Consider the following 6,000-nt stretch of genomic DNA (forward strand, 5'->3'; position numbering starts at 1 on the left):
TATTTGGGTAAACAAATATATATATATATAAAACAACATCTAAGGTTGAAGTCGGAAGTTTACATACCACCTTAGCCAAATACATTTAAACTCAGTTTTTCACAATTCCTGACATTTAATCTAAAAAACAGTCCCGTCTTAAGTCAGTTAGGATCACCACTTTATTTTAAGAATGTGAAATGTCAGAATAATAGTAGAGAGAATGATTTATTTCAGCTTTTATTTCTTTCATCACATTCCCAGTGGGTCAGAAGTTTACATACACTCAATTAGTATTTGGTAGCATTGCCTTTCAATTGTTTAACTTGGGTCAACGTTTTGTAGCCAGCCTTCCACAAGCTTCCCACAATAAGTTGGGTGAAATTTGGCCCATCCTCCTGACAGAGCTGATGTAACTGAGTCAGGCTTGTAGGCATCCTTGCTCGGAACACACGCTTTTTCAGTCTGCCCATAAATTTTCTACAGGATTGAGGTCAGGGCTTTGTGATGGCCACTCTAATACCTTGACTTTGTTGTCCTTAAGCCATTTGCCACAACTTTGGAAGTATGCTTGGGTCATTGTCCATTTGAAGACCCATTTGCGACCAAGCTTTAACTTCCTGACTGATGTCTTGAGATGTTGCTTCAATATATCCACATAATTTTCCTCCTCATGACGCCATCTATTTGTGAAGTGCACCAGTCCCTCCTCCAGCAAAGCACCCCCAACAACATGATGCGCCGCCCCCGTGCTTCATGGTTGGGATGGTGTTCTTCGGCTTGCAAGCTCCCCTTTTTCCTCCTAACATAACGATGGTCATTATGGCCAAACAGTTCTCCTTTTGTTTCATAAGACCAGAGGACATTTCTCAAAAAAGCACGCTCTTTGTCCCCATGTGCAGTTGCAAACCGTAGTCTGGCTTTTTTATGGCGGTTTTGGAGCAGTGGCTTCTTCCTTGCTGAGCGGCCTTTCAGCTTATGTCAATATAGGACTCGTTTTACTGTGGATATAGATACTTTTGTACCTGTTTCCTCAAGCATCTTCACAAGGTCCTTTGCTGTTGTTCTGGATTGATTTGTACTTTTCGCCACCAAAGTACGTTACTTTCTCTAGGAGACAGAATGCATCTCCTTCCTGAGTGTATGACGGCTGCTTGGTCCCATGGTGTTTATACTTGCGTACTATTGTTTGTATAAATGAACGTGGTACCTCAGACGTTGGAAATTGCCCCAAGGATGAACCAGACTTGTGGAGGTCTACAACTTTTTTTTTCTGAGGTCTTGGCTGATTCTTTTTGATTTTCCATGATGTCAAGCAAAGAGCACTGAGTTTGAAGGTAGGCCTTGAAATACATCCACAGGTACACCTCCAATTGACTCAAATTATGTCAATTAGCCTATCAGAAGCTTCTAAAGCCATGACATAATTTTCTGGATTTACCAAGCTGTTTAAAGGCACAGTCAACTTGCTGTACGTAAACATCTGACCAACTGGAATTGTGATACAGTGAATTATAAATGAAATAATCTGTCTGTAAACAATTGTTGGAAAAATGACTTGTGTCTTGCACAAAGTAGATGTCCAACCGACTTGCCAAAACTATAGTTTGTTAACAAAAATTTGTGGAGTGGTTGAAAAAAGGGTTTTAATGATTCCAACATAAGTGTATGTACACTTCTGACTTACAACTGTACATACACACACAATATATATATACACTGCTCATACAGTGGGGGAACAAGTATTTGATACACACTGCCGATTTGCAGGTTTCCACTTACAAAGCATTAGAGGTCGTAATTTTTATCATAGGTACACTTCAACTGGAGAGATGGAATCTAAAAAAAAAAATCATAAAATCACATTGTATGATTTTTAAGTAATTAATTTGCATTTATTGCATGACATAAGTATTTGATACATCAGAAAAGCAGAACTTAATATTTGGTACAGAAACCTTTGTTTGCAATTACAGAATCATACGTTTCCTGTAGTTCTTGACCAGGTTTGCACACACTGCAGCAGGATTTTGGCCCACTCCTCCATACAGACCTTCTCCAGATCCTTCAGGTTTCGGAGCTGTTGCTGGCAATACGGACTTCAACTCCCTCCAAAGATTTCTATTGGTTCAGGTCTGGAGACTGGCTAGGCCACTCCAGGACCTTGAGATGCTTCTTACGGAGCCACTCCTTATTGCCCTGCGGTGTGTTACGGGTCGTCTGTCATGCTGGGAAGACGCCAGCCAGCGACCCACGTCATATAGCTCTATACTGAGGAAGAGGTTGTTGGGCCAAGATCTCGCGATACATGCCCCATCCATCCTCCCCTCAATAGTGTGCAGTCGTCCTGTCCCCTTTGCAGCAAAAGCCCTCCCCAAAGATGATGTTTCCACCTCCATGTTTCCACGTTGGATGGTGTGCTTGGAGGTTTATCATCCTTCTTCTTGCTCCAAACACGCAGAGGGAGTATTAACCAAAAAAGCTCTATGTTGTCTCAGTCAGACGCACATGACCTTCTTCCCACATTCCTCCTCGGATCATCCAGGATGTTCATTGGCAAACTTCAGACGGGCCTGGACATTGGCTGGATTGAGCAGCGGACCTTCGGTGCCTGCAGGATTTTAATCCATCACGCGTAAGTGTTTACTAATGGTTTCTTTGAGACTGGGTCCAGCTCTCTCAGTTCATTGACCAAGAGTCCGCCGTGTATTCTTGGCTGATCCCTCTGCCTCCTCATGATCATTGATGCCCCACGAGGTGAGATCTGCATGGAGCCCCAGACCGAGAGGGTTGATTGCATCAGCTGAACTTCTCCATTTTCTTAAAATTGCGCCAACACTTGTTCCTTTCTGCACCAAGCTGGCTTGCCTATTGTCCTGTAGCCGGCATTCCCAGCCTTGTGCAGGGTCTACAATTCACCCCTGATTCCTACACAGCTCTCTGGTCTTGGTCATGTGGAAAGGTTGGAGTCTGTTTGATTGAGTGTGGGACAGGTGTCTTTTATACAGGCTAACGAGTTCAAACAGGTGCAGTTAATACAGTAATGAGTGAGAGAACAGGAGGCTCTTAAAGAAAAACTAACAGGTCTGTGAGAGCCGGAATTCCTTACTGGTTGCGTAGTGATCAAATACTTTATGTCATGCAATAAAAATAGCAAATTAATTACTTAAAATGCATACAATGTATTTTCTGGATTTTGGGTTTAGATTCCATACTCTCACAGTTGAAGTACCTATGAAAAAATGACAGACCTCTACATGCTTTGTAAAGTAGGAAAAACCTGCAGAATCAGCAGTGTATCAAATACTGTGTCTCCCCACTGTATATAGGACGATATAGGAAATGTGATGATCTCTGTTAATTGCAAACAAAAGGTTTCTGTACCAAATATTAAGTTCTCTTTTCTGATGTATCATAACTTATGGTCATGCAAATAAAATGCAAATTAATGTACTTAAAAAAATCATACAATGTGATTTTTCTGGATTTTTGTTTAGATTCCGTCTCTCACAGTTGAAGGTACCTATTATAAAAATGACAGACCTCTTACATGCTGTAAGTAGGAAAACTCAAACCGGCAATGTGTCAAATACTTGTTCTCCCCACTGTATATATATCCAAGATGGTGTAGCAGTTCAGACATCTTTCTTGTTGTGTCCCGTGTATATATATTTTTTTCTTTGTATATATTTCGTATATATTTTTAACCTCAATTTCAACATACTCTCCTGCAACCCGCCTCACCCAATGTGGTATGGATCTGCTATTTTCTATACTTTAGAACCGGAACACCCAACAGAAGCTAGCCAGCTAACTAGCTACTAGCTAGTAGTCAGTTAGCCACTGCTAGCGGTCATCAGCTAACCTTAGCCCAGTCAACTCCTGCCAGTCTGCACAGCGCGATTCAACCCAGAGCATACCGGACTGCTTTTTCTCCACCAAATGTCCAAATCTCCGGATTCCTACCACAAGCTCTGAACCTTTTCACTTGGATCATCGCAACTAGCTAGCTGCTATCCGAGTGGCTACTCCTGGCTAACGTCTCTGTCCCGAAGCAAGCATTAGTTAACCTGGAACTAGCCTCGTGCAAGGCCCATCTCCCGGCTAGCTGAAGAGGTCCATCAGCCACTCCTTGGGCTACAATACCTATTTTGCCAATTGGCCTGGACCCCTTTTACTGCCGACACGGAGCCCTGCCGATCCATCAAGACTGGTCTGCCGATGTAACCGTCCGAGGGGGCTACAACACTCTTCCGTCGCGACGTCCCCCTAAGGCCCTTCTGCTAGTCCGCTATCCCCGGCCTGCTAGCTGTCTGAATCGCCGTGTCTCCAGCTCGCCTAGCTACTCACTGGTCCCTATGATCATTCGGCTATGCATGCCTCTCCCTAATGTCAATATGCCTTGTCCATTTCTTTAGTTAGTGATATTGCCCTTAATTTCACTGTCAGAGCCTCCAGCATACATCTTTTGCCCATCTATCTTCAGTAGCTCGTACTGTTGTGATGACCTAAACGTGGACATAAGCTTAACACGCCATCCTACAATTTAAGCCAGATGCCTCAATCTCACACAAATTTAATCAACTGAACTACAGCTACCCACCACTATCATATAGATATCATCCGACAACCTGCCCTCTAAATACACCTCTGCTGTCTTCAACCAGGATCTCACTGATCACTGCCCTCATTGCCTGCATCCGTAATGGGTCTGCGGTTAAACACCACCCCTCATCACTGTCAAACGCTTAAAACACTTCAGCAAGCAGGCCTTTCTAATCGCCTGGCCCGTGTATCCTGGAAGGATATTGCCTCATTCTATCAGTAGAGGATGCCTGGTTATTCTTTAAAAGTGATTTCCTCACCATCTAAATAGCATGCCTCATTCAAAAAAAAATGTAGAACCAGGAACAGAGAGAGCCCTTGGTTCACTCCAGACCTGACTGCCCTTGACCAGCACAAAAACATCCTGTGGCATACTGCATTGGCATCGAATAGCCACCGCGATATGCAAGCTTTTCAGGGAGTTAGGAACCAATATACACAGGCAGTTAAGAAAGCAAAGGCTAGCTTTTCAAACAGAAAATTTGCATCCTGTAGCACAAACTCCAAAAAGTTCTGGGACACTGTAAAGTCCATGGAGAATAAGAGAAGCTGCCCACCTCAGAGGCTAGGAAAACACTGTCACCACCGATAAATCCACGATAATTGAGAATTTCAATAAGCATTTTTCTACGGCTGGCCATGCTTTCCACCTGGCTACCCTACCCCGGTCAACAGCCCTGCACCCCCACAGCAACTTGTCCAAGCCTCCCCATTTCTCCTTCACCCAAATCCAGATAGTTGATGTTCTGAAAGAGTTGCAAAAATCTGGACCCCTATAAATCACCCGGGCTGACAATCTGGACCCTCTCTTTCTAAAATTATCCACCACAATTGTTGCCCCCTATTCACTAGCCTGTTCAACCTCTCTTTCGTATCGTTGAGACCACACAAAGAGATTGGAAAGCTGCCGGTCATCCCCTATTCAAAGGGGTGACACTCTAGACCCAAACTGTATATCTATCCTACCCTGCCTTTCTAAGGTCTTCGAAAGCCAAATCACCGCCATTTAAATCCCACCGTACCTTCTCCGCTATGCAATCTGATTTCCGAGCTGGTCATGGGTGCACTAGCCACGCTCAAGTCCTAAACGATATCATAACCGCCATCGATAAAGACAATACTGTAACAGCCGTATTCAGCGACCTGGCCCAAGGCTTTCGACTCTGTCAATCACCCACATTCTTATCGCAGACTCAACAGCCTTGGTTTCTCAAAATGATTGCCTCGCCTGGTTCACCAACTACTTCTCAGACAGAGTTCATGACCAAATCGGAGGCCTGTTGTCCGGACCTCTGGCATCTCTATGGGGGTGCCACAGGGTTAAATTCTCGGGCCGACTCTTTTCTCTATATACATCAATGATGTCGCTCTTGCTGCTGGTGATTCTCTGATCCACCTCTACGCAGACGACCCATT

The sequence above is a fragment of the Salvelinus sp. IW2-2015 genome, linkage group LG22 (genome assembly GCF_002910315.2).
Source record: "Salvelinus sp. IW2-2015 linkage group LG22, ASM291031v2, whole genome shotgun sequence".
NCBI lineage: Eukaryota > Metazoa > Chordata > Actinopteri > Salmoniformes > Salmonidae > Salvelinus > Salvelinus sp. IW2-2015.